This window comes from Stegostoma tigrinum, chromosome 24 (genome assembly GCF_030684315.1).
Source record: "Stegostoma tigrinum isolate sSteTig4 chromosome 24, sSteTig4.hap1, whole genome shotgun sequence".
NCBI lineage: Eukaryota > Metazoa > Chordata > Chondrichthyes > Orectolobiformes > Stegostomatidae > Stegostoma > Stegostoma tigrinum.
In genome coordinates this window covers 44,553,908-44,581,348 of record NC_081377.1, presented here as the reverse complement: position 1 = coordinate 44,581,348, position 27,441 = coordinate 44,553,908, and the positions used below count along the sequence as shown (strand labels likewise).

The following is a 27,441-nucleotide window of genomic DNA, read 5'->3' as shown; positions in this document are numbered from 1 at the left end:
GAGGGTCACCATACTTCAAGTGAAGGGAACGGTTGAGAAGGAGAGTCGTTCATGCTAACCTCAGCCAGTGTGGGAATTGAACCCATGCTGTTGGTGTCAGTTTGCATCAAAAACCAACCAACTGAGCTAACTGACCCCTAACTAATGCTCATGTTATCTATAATAACAAGAAACTAGACATAAGTATCATGGTATTGAAAAATCATATATTTATTACAGTTACTTATTATGTGTGAATATTACAATAGCACCCAATTATTTTTTCAAACATTAAGCAATTAGATGACACAGAGAACACTTTCATATGTGTGTCATTCTTCAAGTGATCCCAGGGAAAGATGGAGTATGAGATCTTTACATCCTCAAGTCACTTGCTATGATACAGTAACAATATCATGAGTGTGTCTTTGAAAAATTCTGATTGTGAGATGTGATATAATGATGCCCCTTTCTCTAAAGATATAAACTTATCTCAAACAGATGTACATGGTTATACACAGGCATGTGTTCTCAGTTCAATAATTTTACAAAGGGGTAAAACTGCGTTTATAATGTAATACTTTGGAAGTCTGCAACTTGTCTTGACCTGGTGAGCTTATAGTTGTCTGAGGAGGTAGGCATTGTTTTCCATGCCACATGGTTGTCACTTTGGCTGGTTTGTTGCTGGTTCCTGCCAGTCAACATCATCGTGTACAATCAGCCACAGAGCGTTCCTGATCACTCTCTCGCTGAATGATTGGTGTGTCATACATTGGTCTGAGTGCCTTCTGTCCCTTTGCAATGTAGATCCATAATCAATAATCACTTCATATGATCGGTAAATTTGAGAAACCTTTGCTGGTATCCAAGTATTAGCATTTGTGTTTGTATTTCTGTGATAACTGCAGCGAGGCCAGTATCCTATCACCGAGCCACCCTTTATTTACTTGTGCACAGTACCCAGGCTGTGTCAGAGTCAGTCCCCTGAATGGAGGAGATTCTAACTTCCTGGCTATATTGCTTAGCGAGGGCTTTCCTGACTGGCCCAGGTCAACAACTCCAATCAAGGATCTTATAGTGAACAATGTCCATCTAGTTCCAATCACTACAAATTCTAACTCAAAACCTTTGGTCATTGTATGGTTTTGTTTGTTTTTTTACGTGCTCACTCATTATGAATCACTTTCATTCTCCTCTGTCTTTGAGGAAGAAAGTCCTGTATCTTGGAATGGTTAGACAATTTCTGAACAAGGCTGATTTGCTTCCCAAATGTATGTTGTGCTGTGGATGGCACACTGACTTGAAAGTACACAACATATGTTCTATTATACCATCTGAATGAGGATAGTGGGGTGACAATATGATACCAGTCACTCCCCACTTAGTACACAAATCTTGAAACAGTTTGGCCAAAGCATTGCAGTCTGTTGTCTGAGATTATCTGGTGTGTGACTGAAACTGTCAACTGTCATTCTCAAAATGTTCTGAGTCTTTGAGCAATGGGAAATTTAGTGAACTGCCCTTTCACAAGGAATTAATCTTCCTGTATACAGTTGCTATTTTTGACCAAGGAGTGGGTAGAATATTGTGTATAAAGATTTCCTTCGCTGCCGGAGTTGGTACATTAGGTATGTGTCACATACATTCACAAGTTGCTGAATACACAATTCAGTCCCAAGTAGTGCACAGATTCATGTGCCAGAAATCATGTGGATGTAACACCCGTGCCCCTGGTGTAAAATGAACATGTTATCTTGACTTAATCGTTTTGGTATCAGGACTTGTTTGGCTTTTGCAGTTTCATTCTCTCCTGCAATGAGATTGTGTCAGTGAAGGAAAGGCTAGCAGTTGAGGGTTGACGACACCCCATAGGAAAACACATGTAAGAGATGAGGTAGCACCACCCTTTAAACCTGAAGAAGGAGCATGTGATTGCTGAAAGGGAAGAAATGCACTCATCACACATTCCAGCTCTATTCCTGCTGGCCATTGAGAGTAGCAGAAAGTGATGGCGAAGCCTAAGGAAGGTTCCTTGAGGAGCCAGTCTGAAACTTAGCCTGTTGTAGTCATGGAATCTTTTTGTCTCAGGTCTGCAACGAGAAAAGACTAGTTAGATTTTGTTCTTCTGTAGAAGCCTTCTGTTTAAGCCACTTAACCAGACCATTATAAATAGATTTTGTTTATATTCCTTTAATCAAGTTGGTCTGTACTCAAAACAATGATTAACCTTGAAGAGTGCTGAGATACTCACTAGGTTACACAACTCAGGGTTAGGAGACAGCAGATCATTTTGTTAAGGCATTCTCTCTCCATTTGGCATGATTTCAGCACAGCTCCTTCAAACAACTGGACATTTTTAATGACATTAATTGACTAAAGAAACTTCTTAGAATGGACAGTCCTAGAGATGGAAATTGGTCCTCAGTGCCAGTCATGGATTATCATTTTGGAATATATTTCTCTATTTCATCAAGGAGAATTAAGACTCTGAAGTTGTTGCATCTCCTTCTGCCCCTGTGTCCTGCTGGTGTCCAGCTTTAGCTCTGTGTCAGCCTTGCCTCATGGGGAATGCCCTTACCTTTCAGCCAGAAGGTTGTGGGTGCAGGATTTCCCTTCAGACATGGAAAAAATTAATTAAGTCTATGGTCCATCTGCCATGTCACATCCCGTCAGTCTATTTGAAGAGCAGATGAGGTGACATGACCAGCATTTACCTCATAACCAATGAACAAAGACAGGCTAACAGATTATGTGGTCAGGTATCGGAGTGCAGTCAGCAGAATGTTGTTGCGCACAAATTGATTGGTTTCTCTATACACGTCAAAATGATTCTTCAATGTACTTAATTGGGTGTGGGCATTGGGAAATTACAATACGTCATTTACGCAAGAGTTAGTTCTCTCTCTCTGTGTCAGTTTTTTTATGTTTGAAGTTCTTCAAAATCATACTAAATCAATCTTCGGATATTAATCATGCTGAATCAGGAACTTCTTGTTACTTATTGACTGAACCCCAACTTACTGAGGACAGCAGAAATTTTTTTTAAAAGCTGCAGTAATTCGGGCAGCCTAAAATTTTCATCCTATTTTATGAACCAATCACTGCCCTGAGGACAGAGAAGGCCACATAGCTGAGACCAAATGTAGACTAAATAACTGAGCATCATAGACTTTTGCCGAGCATTTCTGTCTGGCCGGAAATCTCCTGGTCACCGCTCATTTCAACACCGCGCCCGACTGCCACTCCAATATGTGCGATCCTTGGCTTCCTCCTGTGTTGCAATGACTCGGAAAACAACGCCTCATCTTCTGCCTGGGCACCCTGCAGCCTGGAGTTGTCTAATTTCAAATAGCCTTCACACCCATCCCCCAGCTCCCTTTCCAGCCCCGCCTCCTCCTTTCCATTCACCTACTGCTTTCTCCTTTCCATTCATCTACTGCATCCTCCCTTCCATTTCATCTACTGCCTCTTCCCTTCCATTCTATCTATCACCTCCTCCCTTTCACTCCATCTACCGCATCCTCCCTTCCATTCCATCTAATGCCTCTTCCATTCCATTCCATCTCCTGCCTCCTCCCTTCCATTCCATCTACCACCTCCTCCCTTCCAGTCTAGCTGCCGAACGGAAATACTCTCTCCCATCGCACCTACTAGCCATGTCCATGTGTCACCACCATTCTACTACTCTTCCCCACACTTTTTTTATCTGCAGCCCCTTCTACCCCTACATCCAGTCCTTAAGAAGAGTAATACCTGAAACACTGACTTCCCCTCCTCCTGATGCCGCTTGGCTTGTTGTGTTTTTCTAGCCTCCTGTTATCTACATTGGGTTTCAGTACTTGCAGTTTTTTTTGTCTCTAACAGCGAATATTGAGTGACTTGGAGGGGAACTTGCTGGTGGTGGTGCTCCCATATATCTGCTGCTCTTGTCCTTCTAGATGGAAGCGGTTGTGGTTTTGGAAGGGGCTCTCTGAGGACCTTTGGTGAATTTCTGCAGTGCATCTTGCAGATAGTACACACTCTGCTACCGAAGAACGTCCGTGGTGGAGGGAGTGGATGCAGTGCCAATCAGGTTGGCTGATTTGTCCTGGATGTGTTGAGCTTCTTAAGTGTTGTTGGAGCTGAATCCATCCAGCACACTCCTGACATGTGTCTTGTAGTTGATGGGCAAGCTTTGGGGAATTAGGAGGTGAGTTGTCCGCTGCAGTATTCCTAGCTTCTGACTCTCTCTTGCAGCCACTGAGTTCATGGTGTGTCCAGTTGAGTTCCTGATCATTGGTAACCCCCTGGATGTTGATAATGGGGCACACTGTGATGGTAACAATCCTGAATGCCAAGTTTTGGAGGTTAGAGATTGTCTTTTATTGGAGATGGTCCTAGCCTGATGTCTGTGTTGCATGAATGTTATTTGCCACTTGTCAGCCTATGCCTGGATATTCATAGAAGCATTCAGCCTATTGAATCCACACTGACCATCTGAAGAGTATCGCACCCAGTCCGACCCCTTACCCTATCCCTGCATTTCCCTCCCTAGGCATGATGGGCAATTTAGCACGGCTAATCCATGTAACCCAAACATCTTTGGACTGTGGGAGGAAACCCACACAGACACAGGGAGAAGGTGCAAACTCTCCACAGACAGTCGCCCAAGGCTGGAATCAAACCTTCATCCCTGGTGCTGTGAGGCAGCAGTGCTAGCCATTGTGCCATCCCAAAACTTAAGCTCTATGCCTGGGTAGTCTCGAACCACTAATCTTTAAGCTTACAACCTGATACTGGTCAGTTAAGTCACAGAAACTAGTTTCAGATTGTCCAGATCTTAATGTGTCTGGGCATGGATTACTTCAGTATATGAGAATCCTGACGTTACTGAACATTGTGTAATCATCAGTAAACACCTCCACTTCCGATCTTATGATGGAAGGAAAGACATGATTGTAGCAGCTGAAGATGTTTGGGCTTTGGACACTACCCTGGAGAACTCCTGCAGAGATGTCTTGGAACTAAGATGACTGACCTACAATAACCACAAGCATCTTCCTACGTGCCAAATGTGACTCCAACCACAGCTTCATTTGTCCCCTGATACACATTGATTCCAGTTTTGTCAGGGCTCCTTGTTGCCACACTCGGTCGAATGCAGCCTTGCTATAAAACACTGTCACTCTCACCTCAACACTGGAATTCAGCTCTTTTGTCCATGTTTGAACCAAGGCTGTAATGAGGTCAGGAGCTGATTGGCCCTTGCAGAACCCAAACTGGGCGTCACTGAGCAGGTTATTGCTGAGCAGGTGCTGCTTGATAGCACTGTTACTGACACCTTCCATCACTTTACTGATGATCGAGAGGAGTCTGATCGGGTGATAATTGGCCAGGTTGGATTTGCCCTGCTTTTTATGTACAGGACATACCTGGAGAATTTTCTATGTTGTCGGGCGCCAGTATTGGAAACACTTGGCTAGGAGAGCGACAAATTTTGTAGCTCAAGTCTTCAGTACTATGCTGGAATTTTGTACAGCCCATAGCCTTTGCAGTATCCGATATATCTGACCATTTCTTGATATCATGTGGTATGAATTGAATTGGCTGAAGACTGGTATCTGTAATACCGGGACAAATGGAAGAAGCTGAGATGGACCATCCATTTGGCACCTATGGCCGAAGGTTGCTGTGATGCTTCAGCCTTATCTTTTGCACTTCTGTATTGCACTTCTATGTTAGGCTCTCCTATCATTGAAGATGGGGGTATATGTGTCTTCTTCCTCTACTGAGATGTAAAATTGCCCACCAACATTAATTTGAACTTTAGTTTCACTTTGAAATTTAGTTAGGTCTCATATGGAATATTGCATACAGTTCTGGTCTCCACATTACCAGAAGGATGTATATTGTATCCGCTGTTCCAGATGTGGTCTCCTCTACATTGGGGAAACCAAGAGGAGGCTTGATGACCACTTTGCAGAACACCTACGCTCGGTTCGCACTAAACAACTACACCTCCCAGTCGCGAACCATTTCAACTCCCCCTCCCATTCCTCAGATGACATGTCCATCCTGGGCCTCCTGCAGTGTCACAATAATGCCACCCGACGGTTGCAGGAACAGCAACTCATATTCCGCTTGGGAACCCTGCAGCCCAATGGTATCAATGTCTCCCCTCCCACAACCACATCCCAAAACCAGCCCAGCTCGACACCCCCTCCCTAACCTGCTCTTCCTCCCACCTCAAGCTCCACCCCCATCTCCCACCTACTAACCTCATCCCGCCCCCTTGACCTGTAAATCCTCCCTAGACTGACCTATCTCCTCCCTAACTCTCCACCTACACTCATCTTTACTGGCTCCATCCCCGCCTCTTTCAGCTGTCTGTCTCCTCCCCAACTATATTCTTCTCTATCCATCTTTGATCTACCTCCCCCTCACTCCCTATTTATTTCAGAACCCCCTTCCCCTCCCCCATTTCTGAAGAAGGGTCTAGGTCTGAAACATTAGCTTTCCTGCTCCTCTGATGCTGTTTGGCCTGCTGTTCATCCAGCTCTACACCTTGTTATACCAGAAAGATATAGGTGCTTTGGACAGGGTACAGAAAAGGATTACCAAGATGTTGTCTAGTATAGGGCACTTTAGCTATGAAGAAAGGTTGGATCGACTGGGTTTGTTTTCACTAGAATACAGGAGGCTGAGGGTTGGTCTGATAGAAATTTATAAGATTGTGAATGGCATGGATAGAGTGGGAAGTATGAAGCTTCTTTCCAGGGTGGAGAGGTCAATTACGAGGGGACTCAGGTTCAAGTTTCGGGAATGGAGACATTTAAAAGAGATGTGTGAGGGAGGTTTTTCACACAAAGGGTGGTAAGTCCCTGGAACGTGCTGCCTGAGGAGGGGGTAGAAGCAGACACTATAGCAGCATTCGAGAAGCACCTGAGAGTGCATAAATAGGATGGGAATACAGGATTAGGGATCTGTAAGTGAAGGCAGCTTTAGTATGGAAGGACAAAATATATCAACGTAGGCTTGGAGGGCCGAAGGGCCTGTTCCTGTGCTGTATTGTTCTTTGTTCATTCAAGGCTGGATGTAGCAGGACTGCAGAGCTGAGATGTGGTGGGTTGTTTGTGGGATCATTTAGCTCTGAGTGTCATTTGCTGCTTATGTTGTTTGGTGCATGTTTGGTAGCTTCATCAGGTTATCACCTCATTTTTAGGTATGCCTGTTGCTGCTCCTGGCATGTCCTCCTGCACTCTCCACTTAAAGTCTTTTAATATTTTGCTGCTTGTATTAAAATGCTTTGATACATTCTGTCTGTTTAGTGCCATTTGCTTCATCACTATACGCTGCAACAGCACTCAATTGTCTAAATTTGCTACATTAAACTTTGGGCCAAAATAGAGTAAAAGTCGCTTTGGTTAGAGTTGCTATATCAATGCAGGCTGCTGTTGTATGTGGGCTGCAGTTTTAGAATGTAAACACTAAACCAGAGAATCTCCCTGGCGAGACAACTTTATGCTCATTCACATTGTGTTCTGTTCATCAAGGTCTGGAAATTAATCTGCATTTTTTTTCTTCTCTCCAGACTATAATATTTAACTTTTTTCCACAAATAATTAAACAAACCATTTTATCAATCATTCCACTTTCTGCAGTTTTAACTGAAAAAGCACAGGAAATAATATTGAAATGCATGAACATATCCCAAACATTGAAAAATTAGATTAACAAATCATACAAGGACGGGATTGAAATGAGAATATATGAAATGATATGCATTGATTCCAGTTTTGGTAGGGCTCCCGATGCCACACTCGGTCGAATGCAACCTTGCTATAAAGTGCTGTTACTCTCACCTTACCTCTGGAATTCATCTCCTTTGTCCATGTTTGAGCCAAGGCTGTAAGGAGCTGAGTGGCCCTGGCAGAACCCAAACGAGGCAACACTGAGCAGCTTATTGCTGGGCGGGTGCTGCTTGATAGCACTGTTACTGACACCTTCCATCACTTTACTGATGATGGGGTGGTAATTGGCCAATGGAATTTGTCCTGCTTTTTATTATAAATACCACCTCTAAATACTGCAGTCAGTTCTTACACAGAAATCAGTTATATACTTAATTTTAGTTATCTGATGCATTAATTCATTAGGAACTAAAACAGAAATTCCGAGAGAAATTCAGCAGGTCTGGCAGCATTTGTGGAGAGAAATTGGTGTTAAAGCTTCATGCCCAGTGAACCTCCCTTTGTGCTGGACACAAAACGTTAACTTTGCTTTCTGTCTGCAAACACTGCTGAATTTCTCCAGCGATTTCTGTGTTTGTGAGTAATGACTTAATGCATTGGATAACTAAAATTAAGTATATAAATGACCTCTTCGTCATCCACAGTTCTTTATTTTTGCAATTCATTAGCAATTTGGAATTACATCCTAATTACAGAATAGAGTAGCTTTCATTGTCAAGTGGACTTGAATGAGTGTGGTGAAAAGTTTGTAGCACGTCTGCCTTGGCACCATCATAGTGCAGGGTACCTGGATATGGAATACTTAAGTGTTTGTTGCAGAATTGAAAGTGAAAGAAAAAGTTCAGCCTTGGAATACAAAGCTTTAAAAAGTACTTGAATTACTCAAAGTCCAGAAAAAGAATAAAAAGTACCTTTAAAAAGTATTCAAATTACAGTCCGTGCCCTCTGGGCTTCAGAACTCGAGGTCTCACTGCTTCCTTGCACTGGCCTCCATCCTGGGACTCGCCTCCAGGCTCATCTTCCTGGCTGGCCTGAGCTCGGACTGCCTCCCGCACTGGCCTCTGGCCCACGACTCGCCTCCAGGACTCATCTCCCAGGCCGGCTTTGGTTTGGTCAGTCTCCCACTGTGGGGTCTCGCCCGCCACGCACTCCCAGGCCTTGTCTCCCACAGTGGCATGGTCTCCACCTCACCTTGCTCCATTCTGCAATCTTCAGTCCTCTAACTTAAGATGTTAAAGGAGGTATGTTTAAGAAGTTAAAGGTTGGGAGGTCGCAAATGGAGGGGCGGAGCGGAGAAAACTTCAGAAAGGAGTAAAAAGAAAGAAAAAGGAAAAAGAATTGGCAAAGCAGAGGCTGAAATGTCCAACTCTGCCACCATTTTGCTGGATTTATGAATGAATATTTGGTGGGGATGACTTACCGGGGAAAGCAGTGGGGCACAGGTCTCTGGCACGGAGTCTGTCCCTACTGCTCAGAAGGGAAGGGGCAAGAGGAGCAGAGCATTAGTCATTGGGGACTCCATAGTTAGGGGGACAGATAGGAGGTTCTGTGGGGACGAGAGAGACTCACGGTTGGTGTGTTACCTCCCAGGAGCCAGGGTGCGTGATGTCTCTGATCGTGTTTTTGGGATCCTTAAGGGGGAGGGGGAGCAGCCCCAAGTCGTGGTCCACATTGGCGCCAATGACATGGGTAGGAAGAGAGATGGGGATTTAAGGCAGAAATTCAGGGAGCTAGGATGGAAGCTGAGAGCTAGGACGAACAGAGTTGTCTCTGGTTTGTTGCCCGTGCCACGTGCTAGTGAGGTGAGGAATAGGGACAGAGAGGAGTTGAACACGTGGCAACAGGGATGGTGCAGGAGGGACGGTTTTGAATTCTTGGATAATTGGGGCTCTTTCTGGGGTAGGTGGGACCTCTACAAGCAATGTGGTCTTCACCTGAACCAGAGCGGTACCGATATCCTGGGGGGAGAATTTGCTAAGGCTATTCGGGTTGGTTTAAACTAATTCAGCAGGGGGATGGGCACCAAAATTGTAGTTCGAGTACAGAAAAGGTTGAGAGTAGGGTGGTCCGAAATAAAGTTTCAGGGAAGCAAGATGGCACCGGCAAGCAAGAAGTTGGATTGAAGTGTGTCTACTTCAACGCCAGGAGCGTCCGGAATAAGGTGGGTGAACTTGCAGCATGGGTTAGTATCTGGGACTTCGATGTTGTGGCCATTTCGGAGACATGGATAGAGCAGGGACAGGAATGGTTGTTGCAGGTTCCGGGATTTAGATGTTTCAGTAAGAACAGAGAAGATGGTAAAAGAGGGGGAGGTGTGGCATTGTTGGTCAAGGACAGTATTACAGTTGCAGAAAGGATGTTTGGGACTCATCAACTGAGGTAGTATGGGCTGAGGTTAGAAACAGGAAAGGAGAGGTCACCCTGTTGGGAGTTTTCTATAGGCCTCCAAACAGTTCCAGAGATGTAGAGGAAAGGATAGCAAAGATGATTTTTGATAGGAGTGAGAGAGACAGGGTAGTTGTCATGGGGGACTTCAACTTTCCAAATATTGACTGGGAACACTATAGTTTGAGTACTATAGATGGCTCAGTTTTTGTCCAGTGTGTGCAGGAGGGCTTCCTGACACAGCATGTAGATAGGCCAACAAGGGGCGAAGCCACATTAGATTTGGTACTGGGTAATGAGCCTGGCCAGGTGTTAGATTGGAAGTAGGGGAGCACTTTGGTGATAGTGATCACAATTCTGTTATGTTTACTTTAGTGATGGAAAGGGATAGGTGTATACCACTGGGCAAGAGTTATAGCTGGGGGAAAGGCAATTATGATGAGATTAGGCAAGATTTAGGGAGCACAGGATGGGGAAGGAAACTGCAGGGGATGGGCACAGTAGAAATGTGGAGCTTATTCAAGGAAAAGCTCCTGTGTGTCCTAGATACGTATGTACCTGTCAGGCAGGGAGGAAGCTGTAGAGTGCGGGAGCCGTGGTTTATGAAGGAGGTGGAATCTCTGGTCAAGAGGAAGAAGAAGGCTTATGATAGGATGTGAATGCTCAGTTAGGGTGCTTGAGGGCTACGAGGTAGCCAGGAAAGACCTAAAGAGAGAGCTCAGAAGAGCCAGAAGGAGACATGAGAAGTTGTTGGCGGATAGGATCATGGTAAACCCTAAGGCTTTCTATAGGTATTTAAGGAATAAAAGAATGACGAAAGTAAGATTAGGGCCAATCAAGGATAGTAGTGGTAAGTTGTGTGTGGAATCAGATGAGATAGGGGAAGCGCTAAATGAATATTTTTCAACAGTATTCACTCTAGAAAACGACAATGTTGTCAAGGAGAATACTGAGATACAGGCTACTAGACTAGGTGGGATTGATTTTCACAAGGAAGAGGTATTAGAAATCCTACAGAGGGTGAAGATAGATAAGTCCCCTGGGCCGGATGGAATTTATCCTAGGATCCTCTGGGAAGCCAGGGAGGAGATTGCTGAGCCTTTGGCATTGATCTTTAACTCGTCATTGTCTACAGGAATAGTGCCAGATGACTGGAGGATAGCAAATGTTGTTCCCCTGTTCAAGAAGGGGAGTAGAGACAACCCTGGGAATTATAGACCAGTGAGCCTTACCTCAGTTGTTGGTAAAGTGTTGGAAGGTTATAAGGGATAGGATTTATAATCATCTGGAAAAGAATAAATTGATTAGGGATAGTCAGCACGGTTTTGTGAAGGGAAGGTCGTGCCTCACAAATATTATTGAGTTCTTTGAGAAGGTGACCAAACAGGTAGATGAGAGTAAACCGGTTGATGTGGTGTATACGGATTTCAGCAAGGCGTTCGATAAGGTTCCCCACAATAGGCTATTGTACAAAATGCGGAGGAATGGAATTGTGGGAGATATAGCAGTTTGGATCGGAAATTGGCTTGCTGAAAGAAGACAGAGGGTGGTTGTTGATGGGAAATGTTCATCCTGGAGACCAGTTACTGGTGGTGTACCGCAAGGGTCGGTGTTGGGTCCACTGCTGTTTGTCATTTTTATAAATGACCTGGATGAGGGCGTAGAAGGATGGGTTAGTAAATTTGCAGATGACACTAAGGTCGGTGGAGTTGTGGATAGTGACGAAAGATGCTGTAGGTTGCAGAGAGACATAGATAAGCTGCAGAGCTGGGCTGAGAGGTGGCAAATGGAGTTTAATGCAGACAAGTGTGAGGTGATGCACTTTGGTAGGAGTAACCAGAAGGCAAAGTAGAGGGCTAATGGTAAGATTCTTAGTAGTGTAGATGAGCAGAGAGATCTCGGTGTCCATGTACACAGATCCTTGAAAGTTGCCACCCAGGTTGACAGGGTTGTTAAGAAGGCATACAGTGTTTTAGCTTTTATTAATAGAGGGATCGAGTTCCGGAACCAAGAGGTTGTGGTGAAGCTGTACAAAACTCTGGAGCGGCCGCACTTGGAGTATTGTGTACGGTTTTGGTCATCGCATTATAAGAAGGATGTGGAAGCTTTGGAAAGGGTGCAGAGGAGATTTACCAGGATGTTGCCTGGTACGGAGGGAAGGTCTTACGAGGTAAGGCTGAGGGACTTGAGGCTGTTTTCATTAGAGAGAAGAAGGTTGAGAGGTGACTTAATTGAAACATATGAAATAATCAGAGGGTTAGATAGGGTGGATAGGGAGAGCCTTTTTCCTCGGATGGTGACGGCGAGCACGAGGGGGCATAGCTTTAAATTGAGGGGTGAAAGATATTGGACAGATGTCAGAGGTAGTTTCTTTACTCAGAGAGTAGTAAGAGAATGGAACGCTTTGCCTGCAACGGTAGTAGATTCGCCAACTTTAGGTACATTTAAGTCGTCATTGGATAAGCATATGGACGTACATGGAATAGTGTAGGTTAGATGGGCTTGAGATCGGTATGACAGGTTGGCACAGCAGAGGGCTGAAGGGCCTGTACTGTGCTGTAATGTTCTATGTTCTATGTTCTATTCTATATTTATATTAAGGGATATTTATTGCAGTTTTGTTGTTTGAAGTTTAACTATTTTACAAACCACGAGCCCTTTTGTGCCATTGTTACTTTCCTCTCATGTTTCTTCCATGCTTCCCCTTTTTCTAAAGGCATTGAGTCCTCACCACAGTAAAGCTGTCCAGGCAGCGTGTGCAATCATCATTTCCAAGTGGTGATTACACTTACCTTTACTGGTCATTATTTATAAGTAAACTTGGACAATTATCAAGAGGTAGTTTGAACATGGGAGCCATCACATTCTGTCGCACTTGCCCTCTGACCTTTCTGTGCTCCAAAGAAACAGACTGTTTAATTTTGGACTTTCACCCTTTCCGATAGACCATTCAAAACATTAAGTCTGCTACACTATTCAATCATGGCTGATATGTTTCTCAACCGTATTCTCCCACCTATCAGAAACCTGCTCTATCTTCAAACATTACCCCTTCTGACACTAAGTTGTGAACCTGAAGCATCACCTCTGTTTCTCCACAGATGCTGCCTGAGCTGTTGAGTATTTTCTGTTTCTTACTTCTCATTAGTCACAATTCTGTGTGGAACTGCCTCATTGTGGTCAGAATGGATCACACACAAAGGGTGAAGAAATGTGAAGGAGTTAGCCTCGGTTCAGTGCTATCTCTCTCAATTTTGAGGCAGTAAGTTACAAATAGGATTCAAGACCCACTCTATAACACTGAATCTACACTGATACTTCTGTGCAGTATTGAGGGAGAATTATGTTGCTTTTTTTCAGTTGGGCATCACTTTGACTTGTTAAAAAAAACAGATGGTCCTCATTGTTGTTGAAGGCACTAGATACCAAAACTTCTCAAGAGTTAATGGATTTAGTTAAGGAATATTATGACCTCAAGCCTCCTCTAACGTTATCCTTTTCACTCGGCGATTTGAGAACCAGGAATCCATATTGGGATTTTTGACTAGATTAAGACAACTGGCAGAGGCATGTGGCTTTGCTTAACCCTTAGTGAGATGCTGAGAGACCATTTGGTATGTGGGATTAATGATGTAACCATGCAAAAGCTGCAGCTGAAGCCCAACTGGACTTCAAACAGGTACTACAACTAATTTTCTCATTGGAAAATGAGGCAAGTGCAGCGAATGAGTTACAGGGTATTCCAATGGAAGTGGATACCCTCATCAGTCTGGCTGAGCTTAGGGTTTACCACTTGAGTGAAGGCAATTACACAGCTTCACACAGGGCATATCCTGAACAGAGGGACTCTAGGCCAGCCCACAGCAAAACACCAAACTAAGCCAAGCCTCGGCCAAACAATTAACATTTTCTTCAGGATCCAGGCCAGCAAGCCATTGTAATTGCTGTTGGTATGTGGGCTTGAGATAGCAAGACAGTCCCACTGGACTGAAATAAAAACTAAAAGAACTGCGGATACTGTAAATCAGGAACAAAAACAAAGTTGCTGGAAAAGCTCAGCAGATCCAGCAGCATCTGTGGAGGAGAAAACAGAGTTAACATTTTGGGTCCGGTGACCCTTCCTCAGAAATGTTTTCTCCTCCACAGATGCTGCCAGACCTGCTGAGCTTTTCTAGCAACTTTGTTTTTATTCCCATTGGACCTAAACTGAGTAAGAGAATTCATAGGCTGGTATCCAGGAGAGTTCACACCCTGGAAAGTCTTCATGTATCTGGTTTGGAACAGTTAAACTGCTTAGCAACATTCAAATCAGAACCAATGAAAATAAACATCTAGTTAAATGGTCGCCTGGTTTCTAATGGAAGTCGATATCTGCACTATCATTTCAGTAATCATAGAACCAGTCTTTAACAAAATTCACGCTAGGCTCCAACTCTTAAGTTTGTGTAAGATCTCATGCAGACTGCGAGCCTACAGCAGGGAACCTTTGCTGGTTAAGGATACAACTTTGATTCCAGCCTCTTACGAGAAGCAGCTGGTTCAGTTCCAACCTTAATTGTGGTAAAAGGCACAGGCAAAGCCTAATGGGGTGAAATTGGTTGAGAGACATTCACCTGGATTGGCTTAACGTTGTTTTATTAGAAATGTCTCCTCGAGTGAATTCCTAATTAAATACCCAGAAGTCGTTCAGGGAGGTCTAGTGACTATCAAAGGAGTCGAGGATACCTTTCACATTGACCAGGAAGCAATTCCAAGACTCTGCAAGGCCTATCCAGTGCCGTTTGCCTTATGGGTAAAGGGAGAGGCAGGAATCAGAAGGCTGGAAAGTGAAGGGTTCATCAAACCAGTTCAATTTGCGATTGGACAGCACCAGTCATACCAATTTTGAAGCTCGGTGGGTCCGCTGACCTTTGTGGGGATTTTAAACAAATGGTAAACTGCTTTTCACAGCTGTATACCTGATCCCTCACATAGAGGATTTATACACAAAGCTGTCTTTCACAAAGCTGGACATGAGCCATGCGTATCTGCAGTTATGGATAGATAAGAATTCACTGAAGTGTGCTATAGTTAATACCCACAAGAGTTTGTACCAATGTACCAGGCTGCCATTTCAGGTATTGTCAACCTGTGCAACTTTCAGAGGACAATGGACAACATTTGCAAGTTCTATCCCAAGTAGCCAGTTATCCAGATGATGTGCTAATAACAGGGGAGACCAATAAAGAGCACTTAGAGAACGTGGACACAGTACTGAGACAGTTCTTCCAGGCATGTCTGTTTCAGGCACTCCATGTGACCTCCTTGGACTATGGGCTCAACAACACCAGGTTACACCTGTTGGAAGGTAAAATGAGGGTGATCAAAGGTGCCCCAGCTCCCACGTTTGTACTGGGCCATTCCTTGGATTGCTGAACTATTATGGAAAGTTCATTCATAACCTGGTCCCCATCCTGGCATCTTTGCATCAACTTCTAAAAAAGGGTCAGTCTTGGAAGATTTCATGTAACTAAGCCCTAACTTGCAGGGAAATGAACACCTATGGTCCTCTAAAGTGTTTACACACTATGATCCCATTTATAGATATAATTTTGTAAAACCACCAGCCCATGCTGGGTCTACTTAGAGAGGACAAGGCAGTGCCACCCTAGCCCCAGGTTGAATTCAGTTGTGCACTCTAATACTGAGTGCAGTTGCAAGGTGGAACGCTGTCTGGGAGACCAAGTAGTGAATGCTGATACATTGAACCAACCCTGCTGGCAGAAATACCAAATGGCAGTACTACCACTAGAAGAGCCCATACGATCTTTAAATTTTCAGTCACAGCTGGCAATACCAGACTTTGAACAAAGAAATATCTGGTGCTGGCAAAACTGAAACAGCTGGTGGTGTTGGCGGCCTACCAAAGGGCCATCACAACTGGGACTGAAACCTTTTTGGACCTGGAGAGACCAGATCTCAGGAGAGGATGACATATTATTATGGGGAGGAAGAGTGATTGTCCCAAGCAGAGGTCACCACCAGATACTGGCTGACCTCCACCGGGGTCATCAGGTAATGGACTTGCTTGAGATTCTGCCCAGAGGTTGTGGCCTGCAGAGATATAAGGGGACTGCTATCGAGAAATGTTTCTGTGAGCAACCTCACGCTCTTTATGATGGAAGCTTTATGCCTTCCACTTTACAATGAATTGAAGCATTTTTTAATGAGGATTTCCAGCATGCGGCTGCAACGATGTCACCTCACTGTCCAGATAGCCAATCAGATTCACAATTTCTCACAGACAGCCAATCAGAAAATAAAAAGCAATTAAATCCAAACATTTTGTAACATTTTACTTAGAATAAAATAAAATTTAGGTAAACATGAGAGCAAAGGTACAAGTTGAAATTTAATTTAAAAAGTTGTAAATATGTTAAGAGTAACTTAAAAAATAAAGGGTTCATTCAGTAACAACGCACTAATACATATATTTGCTATTGTTCATTCAGACCAATTACTCACATCAATATTAAAACTTCAGTTACAGGTGAATGAACAAGGTGCAACTCTCTGTATGGTTTCGAATATCAATTCTTGTCACCTCAACCGATTTCACTGCGGAGTCCTCAGCACAGACTGCAGTGGCTAATCAGCCATGATTATCATAAATGGTGTGGCAGGCTTGAAGAACTGCTGAGTTGCTTACTCTGGTTCCCAATGCCTATGATCAGATGTTGACCACAACTTTAGAATTTGCTTATTCACCTACTCCATAAGACTGCAAGATGTAGAAGCAGCAGGAGGCCATTCAGCCCATAGAGTCTGCTTTGCCAGTCAGTGAGATGTGATTATCCTCAATCCCACTTTCCTGACAGATCCCTACAACCTTTGATTCCCCACTGATTAAAAATCCACAACTGCCTTGAATTAACTTAATGAACCAGCCTCGTCAGCCTTCTGCAGTAGAGCTCAACTGCTGAGAGAGAAAAATCACGCTCTGTCTCAAATGGGCAATGCATTTCCGACTTATCCTGTACACCTGAAGTTGTGACCAGTTTCGAAGGGATAATGATGGGGAATGCTGGCAGTTCAACCATCAAAAACCCAGCAAAATCTGGGCCATGAAATGTTAAAGCTGAAATAATTAAGACAGAGAAAAATACACTCAACAGAGGGCAGTGTAACATTTTCAACATGTATCAATAACTTGCCTGTGGCATCACACCATCTTCATCTTCAGGACAACAACAAACATTCACTATGAAACTATTATTAAATGCTGGTATGTTGACTGAAGCAGTAAAATTATTTTGTAATACAGTCATCTTTGATAATGTGACGATAGTAGTTTTGTTAATCCATTTCTGTTCTCTTCAAAAACAGCCAACATTTTTACTGATCAGACTGAATTGATGATACATATTTTGTATCTGCCTAGTTTCCAGCATGTTGTCTCAATCCTTCAGGAGTCCTGTTCACCAGCTTTTAGGAAACAAAAATGGACTCTGCAGTGGATTGATGACCCTTGGTGGACAGGAAAAGAAGTAAGACAAGGTTCGTCAATAACGTTTCATTTTATCTTGGAGGTTGTAGAGTCATAGAGATCGGCAGCACAAGAGAAGGCCCTTTAGCCCATTATGTCCACACTGGTCAAAAACAACCACCAACTCATCCTATTAATCTAATCCTATTTTCCAACACTGGGCCATTAGCCTTGTATACCTTGGAATCACGAGTGCACATCTAAAAACACTTCTTAAATATTTTGAGGATTTCCATCTCTACCACACTCACAGGCAGTGAGCTCTACATTCCTAGCACCCTCTGGGTGAAGGGGTTTCTCCTCGCTTCCCCTCTGAACCTCCTGCCCCTTACTTTAAATCAATGTCCCCAATTATTAATCCCTCCATCAAGGAGAAACCCTTCTTCCAGTCTACCCTGTCTATGCCCCTTATAATGTTATACCTCTCAATCGTGTCCCTCCTCAGTCTGAACTGCTCCAAGGAAAACAATGTCAGTCTGTCCAATCTCTCTCCATCAATGAAACTCTCCAGCTCAGACCACATCCTGGTAAATCTCCTCTGTACCCTCTTCAGCATTATCACATCTGTCCATTAGTGTGGAGCCTAGAACTCTACACAACATTCCACCTGTGACCTAAACAGCATTTTGTACAGTCCCAGCATAGACTCTCTGCTCTTAAACTCAATACCTCAGCCTTCTTAACCACTTTACTCACCTCTGATCCTCAGTGCTTCCCAGGATCCTACCCATCATCATGTGTTCCCTTGGTTTATTCATCTTAATCAGAAGGTGAAAGGTCAGTAATCTGGAGTTTAACCTGGAATTAAGAGTCTAACAATGACCATGAAGCCATTGCTAATTGTTGGAAAAACCAATTTGGGTCACTAATGTCCTTTAGGAAAGGAAACTGCCAACCTCACTTGGTCTGGTCTAAAGATGGTTGACTCTTAACTGCCCTGTAGGCAATTAGGAATGGACAATAAGTGCTGGCCTGGACAGAAAAGCTCATTTCCTGTCAATGAATATTAAAAATAAGAGGCTCAGAGTGACACACAAACCCCAAGTGAAAGTTGCAGCACCTAAACAAATGTGGTTAACATTGCAGCCACTTTCCTACTATCCCTGCCAAACATACCTGATGATTGAAAACTAAACATGTGCACACTGATGCTTGGCCTGCTGTGTTTATGCAGCTCTACACCTTGTTTACTCACTCTTGATGCTGTTAATCCTTCCCAAATCATGTCCCATACAGAATTAGATGTACAGAATTTATGCTATAGCAATTGGCCATTCAGCATACTAAGGTGTGGGCCAGTGTTTATGTTCGAGACAAGACAACAGATAAAGGATGTAATTTTGGAAAGAAAGTGCTTTTTATGTCAGCGAAGCTTATATCTGACCTCAGGAGAAGGCATAGTTGGGTGAATGCCTCTTTGTTAAGTCTGATATTCCAGGAAACATAATTTAGTTGCTATGGAGAAGTGATATATGGAGTGCAATTACATTATTAAAATGGAAGAAAATAACAGAAAACTGGACAAACTGGACATCAGTGGGAAATACAGGTAACATGAGGAAATTAAGCAGATCAAGCAGTATCCAAAGAGAGAATAAGGCAGTCAATATTTTGAGCTCATGCCAAAGATCACCAACTTCTAAACATAATGAACGTTGACCCCCAGATAATGAGCCTGGCATTAGATAGACTCTATCAATGCATACAAACCAATTCCAGGATTCCAGACTCCAATCCCTGTGCCCCAGTTCTCACCAGGGCATGTTCAGGGTGTGGGCTAGTTCAGGTCATAAGCCCACACTCTGCTGTCCTGACTAGATGGTTCGAATGCATTGTTAGGTGTCTCTTACGCCTCTGCAATGTTCGGGCAGATTTCGAAGGACTTGTGATTAACCAAACACTGAGCAATGCAACTAATTGAAATATAAGTTCAGAGGGTCTTACCAATGTCTCCTGTGTCAAATGTTGCACCTTTACCCATAAACCCCCCCATGTCACGTCACACCATCCAAAGCAAGTGATGACATTTCAATGCTATTCGCTCTTCATGAACTCTGTGCAGAAGAAATGAATTCTGCAGTTAGATTAGCATACATGAAAGTGATTTTTAAAAAATACTTCATTCATAACATTCTACTTTCTTAAAAATATGATTTCCCCTTCACTACAGGCCTACAAAATGCCAATCTTCCAAACAGTTCAACGTAATAATGGCAGAAACTGCAAGGACCTGAAACCTATTTATTTTATGTCAACAAACATTGTGAGAGCAGTGCATTACCTGGGAAACAGCTGTTAAAACTGGCCTCTCAGCCAAGAATGAATAATAAGACTTGGCTCACTGCAGCTGATGGAATTATGAGGAGATTGTGAAGAGGTAAATCCCAAACTGCTGTTCAATCAGGGAGTCCTGTATCTCTATTTCAGCCTTTGGATGAGTCCCTCAGCAAACCATCCAAGGACCATGTCTGTGAATGGAATAGGTCAAAGGTTAATGGAGGAAAATAATGATAAACAGTGATAGTATATACTCACTCTGCCTGACTTGATTTTTTTTGAGTGGTTCCAATACCAAATCATGGGACATTATTAATGCACTAACAGTTCTCATGTCATTTAAAAAATGAAAATTATCCAGTTTGGTAGATGGAGAGGAAGATGATACATTGTGGAGACTGATTTTGAAATCAAAAGCACCAAATCTGATCCAGACTGTGATCTGTATATTAGTACCATAGACAACAGCAACCCAAAAGAACTCAATGACTTTTTTGCATCCGGTGCTGAGCACCACAAATTTGGCAGGTATTAAACCATCTTGATTGTGGTTAAGGCTATCCTTACAGAATGAATTTGTCCAATAAAACATGTCATATTGATTCAATTTGAATTACGTTTATTTTCCCATTTCAAAAGGGATACCATTCACACTAACAATTGTGATTTGTGTATTACATATGACATATAACTCAAGCCCCATTTTTAGAGAGGTTTCCCGAGGCTTCAACTTATATTTCATGATCTGTCGTACTGTCATGAATGGCAGCTGTCATATATTTGAAGATAAACGCAAGCGAAGGAGGTTAAAACTGATCTCATTGACAATTGCTGGTTAGTCCAGTGACATTACCAGTGCATCATTTTTCATTTCAAAGTTCCATAAGATTACAACATTGCTTGCATAACTAATTGTGTATAAATTTATTTAAACAATGTAGAATATAACTAGAGCTAGTACTTGTTTGAAATGTGAACAAAAAATTACTGGAAGTACTCAGCAGATCAGTCTGTATTGATGGAGTGAGAAACAGAGTTAACCTTTCAGATCAAGATGTAGAGCTGGATGAACACAGCAGGCCAAGCAGCATCTCAGGAGCACAAAAGCTGACGTTTCGGGCCTAGAACCTTCATCAGGGAGGGGGATGGGGAGAGGGAACTGGAATAAATAGGGAGAGAGGGGGAGGCGGACCGAAGATGGAGAGAAAACAAGATAGGTGGAGAGGAGAGTATAGGTGGGGAGGTAGGAAGGGGATAGGTCAGTCCAGGGAAGACGGACATGTCCAGGAAGAGGGCTTGTGTTGGAGGCGGGTGAAGGGGTCATTGGAGGGAGGGTTAGGCTCCTGGTTAAAGAAACAAGAGAGTTGCAGTGGGGGAGAGATTCCCTGAGGTTGGTCCAGAGGGAGGAGGGTAACTTCTTCAGGTTAGGCATCCCTGGAAGAGGCTTCGCAGTGGGGTTAAAATTGTATTGTTATCTTGGATTCTCCAGCGTCTGCAGTTCCCATTATCTCTGATACAATTTTAACCCCATTGCAAAGCCTCTTCCAGGGATGCCTAACCTGAGGACGTTACCCTCCTCCCTCCGGACCAACCTCAGGCAATCTATCTCCCAATCTATCTCCCACTGCAACTCTCTTGTTTCTTTAACTGGGAGCCTAACCCTCCCTCCACTGACCCCTTCACCCGCCTCCAACACAAGTCCCCTTCCTGGACCTGTACATCTTCCCTGGATTGACCTATCTCCTCCTTACCTCCTCACCTATACTCTCGTCTCTACCTATCTTGTTTTCTCTCCATCTTCGGTCTGCCTCCCCCTCTTTCCCTATTTATTCCAGTTCCCTCTCCCCATCCCCCTCTCTGATGAAGGGTCTAGGCCCGAAACGTCAGCTTTTGTGCTCCTGAGATGCTGCTTGGCCTGCTGTGTTCATCCAGCTTCACACATTGTTATCTTGGATTCTCCAGCATCTGCAGTTCCCATTATCTTTAACCTTTCAGATCAATGACCTTTCATCCAAATTGGTAAAGGTTGGAGCTGCAATAGATTTTGAACAAGTGCTGAGTGGGACAAGGATGTAAGGCTGCCTGTGACAGGCTAGAGGGGAGGAGAGATTGAATGACAGAAAAGTTAATCCCGCTCAGCAAAGCCGTCAACCAGAGGCCCCCAGCATTACTCAACAGCTCCTCTGGTGAGGCAGTGGCTGCTGGTGGTAATGCACCTACTTCAGCTCCTGGACTCTTGAGGGACAACAACACAGCCAATACCCCCAAATCTCTGGGAGCCTGCAATCCCATTAGGGCTGGCTTTTCAGGTATCACCTATGGCATGTACCCCACACGATGCTGGATAAATATGAGAAGTGTCAGGTGCAGCCCTTACGCAAGCATAAATCACCTCAGGTGGGACCAGAAGGCGCATGGGCAGTTTCATGCCTTGGACTTTATCAGGAAGATCTTAACAGCCCCACCTGTTGACTGAAAGTGCCCTCGTCACCAAACCCACCTCAGAGAGGGCATTGTACTCCACTTGCTGAATACATGCCCAGTTTATTTTCACCAGCTCCCCTTACAGACTGTAATAGTTGCTGTTGGGCAGCAGAATGCTATGTGCCTAGTGCCTGGGACTGATACTATGCACAGAAACCAGCATCTTCGAAATACTCCTTAAATCTTTCTGATTGGGAAACAAATTCTGAAATTAGAACATGTCCTGGATAGAGCTGACCTTGCTGAATGGTGCCGTAGCTGCAACAAGTCAGGCGAGTGGAGAGTATCCATCAAACTGCTGACTGGGGCCTTGCAGATGGGGGAAAGACTTTGTAAATCAGGGAGATGAGCCATTTACTGCAAAATCCTTGGTTTCTGGCCTCCTGCCGGAGTCTAAGTATTTCTATCGTAGGAATCCTCGCCATTGGCAATGTATCAGCGGCTGGCTGACAGGCTCAGCTCAAAGAAACACAGCACAAAGAAATTAGGAGCAAGAGCAGGCCATTTGGCCCATCAAACTTGCTTCACACATCAATAAAATTATGACTAATGCTCTATCTCACGCCAATTGCCAGGGAGCATTATCCTTACAATGCCACCCACAGGACAGCCCATTTCTGATTGGGGTTCCAGGGGTACAGGGTGGGAGGTCGATGGGATGATATAAAATTCTACCAGTATTTCACCCTTAATGATTAGCTGTGATTGGTATGTTCTGGGTTGCACGCCTTCATTTTTTTCCAGCTTCTGAATTTTGACAGAGTGATGATAAATCTACCCTCCTGAGCCATGATATTTCATACCAGCTCCAGTGTTAAAATCACACAATGAAGATCCTGAATCTGCACCTGACTTGGCTCTCACATCCACTGAGTGTTTCCAATAGCTACTGCCTGGCAGCAGAATAACATGCGCCTGGCATCTAGGGCTGACATCGTGCATAGACACCAGTGGCTCTCAAATATTGCCAAAATTAAAACCTTCTTGCTTGAACTTAATTTAACTCTTAAACCTGCTGTTAGAATAACCTCAATCAATTATCTGCAGCATCTACAGTTTCCTTGGAGAGTTGTCAGTGGTTCAAATGCATTCCCTGAAAATAGTAATTAATGTTTAGTTACATGGCATATTCAGTGCATCATGTTTGAAACTTGGTAAAAGAAGAACTTTTTTTAAGAGTCAATAGATCCTTTCTTTGGCTGTTGTACATTTTTAGACTGTGTTAGAAATTCCTTTCCTAGTAATGCTTCATTGATAAATGGACCTAAAGTTTATCCATGTGATTGGAAGTGCATTGTAAGGACAATGCACAGAATTGGAGTTTATGTCCCAGCAGTTTCTATTAACAAAAAATTGACCTCATTCACCTCGAGTATGGGTATTGTGCTGAGGAACTAGATGCTTCAAACAGGACAAAGTTTGCCTTATTTGTCACAGCTGGCTGCTACTGTGTTCCACAAGGCTCGTAGATTGAATACTGTTACCTTAATTGGCAGGGTAAATGAAAAATAATCTTTGACTTGCAGCTTTACTCAATCCAAAGCCATTAATGTCTTATTATGAAAAGATTTTCAAATCCAATTTACCCCATGAATACAGCAAATTACTACAAATGCATTGCAATTTGGTGGCTAAAATCTGCTAGATAGGTGGTAGCTTCACATGGGCTTCAGCACTGGGTTTTTAGAGGAATATTCAGTTCTGCACTCTATGTGGAATCTTTGCATTTGGGAATGCACATACATGCTGGCACAGCCGAGCAGTCAGGGGGCAACATCGACTTACATTGATGGGTAGATTCAATGCTCCGCCTTACACCAGCATCTTGGGAATTCCTCTTAAGGTCCCATTCTTAAAAATAGTCTTATGCTGATCTAATTACTTCACCTTGACAATTTCATCTGTAAATATCAAATCAGCTTCCACTTAAATACATCTCTATGCATCTACCATATTTCTTAACCTCTCCACTGCCATTCCCCTCAAGTCACACAAGCTAGGAATGTGATGGAATACTGCCACTTGCCAGGGTGAGGTGTGGTTCCGACAATATTCAAGACATTCAACACCAACCAAGTCAAAGGAACTTGCTTCATCAGCAGCCCACCTAATATCTTTGTTATACACTCGCACCACCACCGACATGCAGTGTCAGCAGTGTGTATCATTTTTAAAAAATGTTTTAAAATATTAATTTGAATACAGATGAGAAATATTCATTTAAGACCTCACCCATATTCCCAGGCTCCATTCAGAGGTTTCCCTAAGAGGTCCCACACTTTCCCTGGTGATACCTTACTCTTAATAAATATAAAAAGTCTTGGGGTTTTCCTTGACCAGATTTGCCAAAGACATTTAATGGTCCCACTTTGCCCTCCTAATTTCCTTTTTAAGCAGCTTCCTACACTCCCAATGCTTTTGAAGGTCATCTCTTTTTAATGCACTTTACCAGACATGTACTTCCTTTTCTTTCAAACATAAGACTGAGGAAGTTGTACTTAAATGTATAAAGGAACTTCCCATATTAAACAACTCCTAACTTTGAAGGGACTAGATAGTGTAAATAATGGGACAAGAACTGTAGCCTTTTTAATCAATTAGCTACAATTGTTTCAAAACAACATGAAAGAATTTCTTCTATATTTTGTCATATTGCATTCACTTAAAGTCTGCTTAAAGCAACGGAACACATGAAGTTTCCATGTCATATAAAATATTCCTGGCTCACATTACTTACAGTTGTATTCTCCAGATCAACTGATGTATGCTTCCTATTAAATTAATTTCATCTTCCACTCCTATTAGCTGCAATTTTCCTGTAGTTGCGCATTCAAATGGAAATATTTAAGTGTTATCATATCATCAAGCAGCTTGTTCTAAATGTTGTGCTGAATTACATTCATTGATATGAAACAGGCAGTCACTTCAATTATACATTAATTTCACATGCATTATACCTGTGTGTGTTTCAGTTAAAGTGAATGATCAAATGAAAATGATAGAGTATACTTTACATGCATAAGCTGTGAGAAAGGCATTGAGTTTTTCCTGTTCTTGGCGACACGCTCAAGCGTTTCTGACATGAATTACAGTTTAACCATTTGCATTTGATTCAAGCACAAAGCCTTGGTCAGACAAATTTCCAAACTGCATACTACAAACCTGTTATCCGAGCATCCCAGAAATAAAACGGTATGTGTCTGGCCATCAGAAACTGTTGTCTGATTCCCACTTCAGCCGTAGTGAATGGTGATAGTTACACCATTCTTTTTACCACAGAATCTGGGCTTTATGGTGATGGAGTGACAATAACTTCACAATCTTCACTTTCATCCATTATGCGAAATACTTGATAAATAACGACAGAAAAACCAGCCTGCCTGTTAAGCCTGTCACATTGCATCATGTTGCCACCTACATTCTGTCAATCCTGGCTCAATTCCACCCACCCCTCTTCCTAGCAGATATTTGCTTTCCCTCTGGTGAGGCCAATCCTAGAAATGTACAGGATGGACTTTCACACCTAACTGGACAAGAGTCATACACTCATTTCCATCTGTTTCTAAGGTAAGGAAATTATACAGCCACACAGTACAGAAGAGATCCTTTGGTCCATCAAGTCTGTACCACCAAAGCTACACTAAATCTACACCGGTCCCACCTTCCATCACTTGACCCAAGCTTTGAATGGTATGACACTTCAAGTGTTCACCCAGGTGTTTTCTTAAAGGTTGTGAGGTTTCCTCCAACTATTCTTCCAGGTATTACATTCCACATCAGCAAAATTCATATGGGAATGCAATCACCGTGAATGTCACTTCATCAATATGTGAGCTTTGACAAAAATAAAAGCAAAAGATTCTGGATGCTGGAAATCTGAAACAAATACAGAGCACTCTGGAGAAACTCAGCAGGTCTGGCAGCATCTGTGGAGAGGGAAACAGAGTTAACGTTTCGAGTCCAGAATAGAGACCTTTGACAGTCAGGTTGTGTTGACCATTCATCCAGGTGGGCATCACATTTGTATCTGAGTCCCGTCCTCATGAAGCCCCCAGTTCTGCCAGAGATTGTGCAATAATATAACGACTGATTTGCTAAGTTAAAAGCAGAAAGTGCCAGAGAAACTCAGCATGTCTGGCAGCATCTGCGCTGAGAGAGGTGGAGTTAACAATTTGAATCTGATATGACTGTGCCTTGGAACTGAAAAGGTCTGGAAAAGAGTTGGCGGCGGGGGGTGGTTTATGCTGTCGGAAAGTGGAGGAAGGAGCAACTGGAACAGATGGTAAAAGGTACACCAGAGCAAAAGGTAAAGGGAGTACTGATGGTAATAAAGAAGTGATATAGTTGCAGAGTAAGTGTTAAAGATTAGTGTTAAGACTGATTTTCTGCTGTTGAGACGCCTGGTTGAGATCTGCACAGAAAACCAAGAACTAATTTGAGTTTCGAGTTTTATTCATTACTGGCAGCTAAAGGACACAGAGTGGAGGTTGATAACAAGAGCGCACCTGAGAGATTGCTGAATCTTGCACTTGCTGTGAACACAGCTCGGGAGTACTTATTGGTGCACGCATCGATATTGGAGGGTTCTGTGGGGTCAGAGCAGAAAATCAAGAGTTTACGGACTTGTTTGCTTCCCCTGGACTGAGCATAATGGCTGAAGTTCTTGCATTGTTCCTCTGTTTTTCTGCAGACCATGTGCAGTATTTTCACCACCAAATCTAATCTAGGGAAAACCTGCAATTTTCCTGTTTTTTTCACTGCGTGTGTATTCCAAATGAAAGTTTGAAAACCAGATAAATTATTTGATTTCAGTAATTTATCTCTTAAAGTGGGGATGTTTGTTTCCTTACTGCTGTAAGATATTTTTCAGGAATGGTGATTGCTTTAAGTTCTTCCCTCTTATAATTTGATAAAAAAGATGCAGAGTCTTCTTTAGAGTCTCTGAGTGTCTGCGCCTGTCCTGAGCTGGTAGCTGTGAACACAGAAGGTAGCTGGTGAATGGTAAGATTCAGGAACATGGTGCTCCAGTGGGTATTACATTGAATATTGCCTAGGTACAAG

General features: G+C 43.1%; 1 long non-coding RNA gene across 2 annotated transcripts; it reads right to left on the bottom strand.

The window, feature by feature from the left end:
* Window positions 1-224: 224 nt before the first annotated feature.
* LOC125465128 (uncharacterized) lies at window positions 225-25,723 on the bottom strand. Of its 2 annotated transcripts, none has more exons than XR_007250174.1 (4): window positions 25,543-25,723; window positions 19,901-20,087; window positions 19,564-19,673; window positions 225-2,069 (listed from the first exon to the last, which is right to left on the bottom strand). It is a non-coding gene; the product is annotated as an uncharacterized LOC125465128 (long non-coding RNA). The 2 variants fall into 2 exon arrangements; XR_007250175.2 differs by lacking the exon at window positions 225-2,069 and adding an exon at window positions 16,638-17,600.
* Window positions 25,724-27,441: the final 1,718 nt, after the last annotated feature.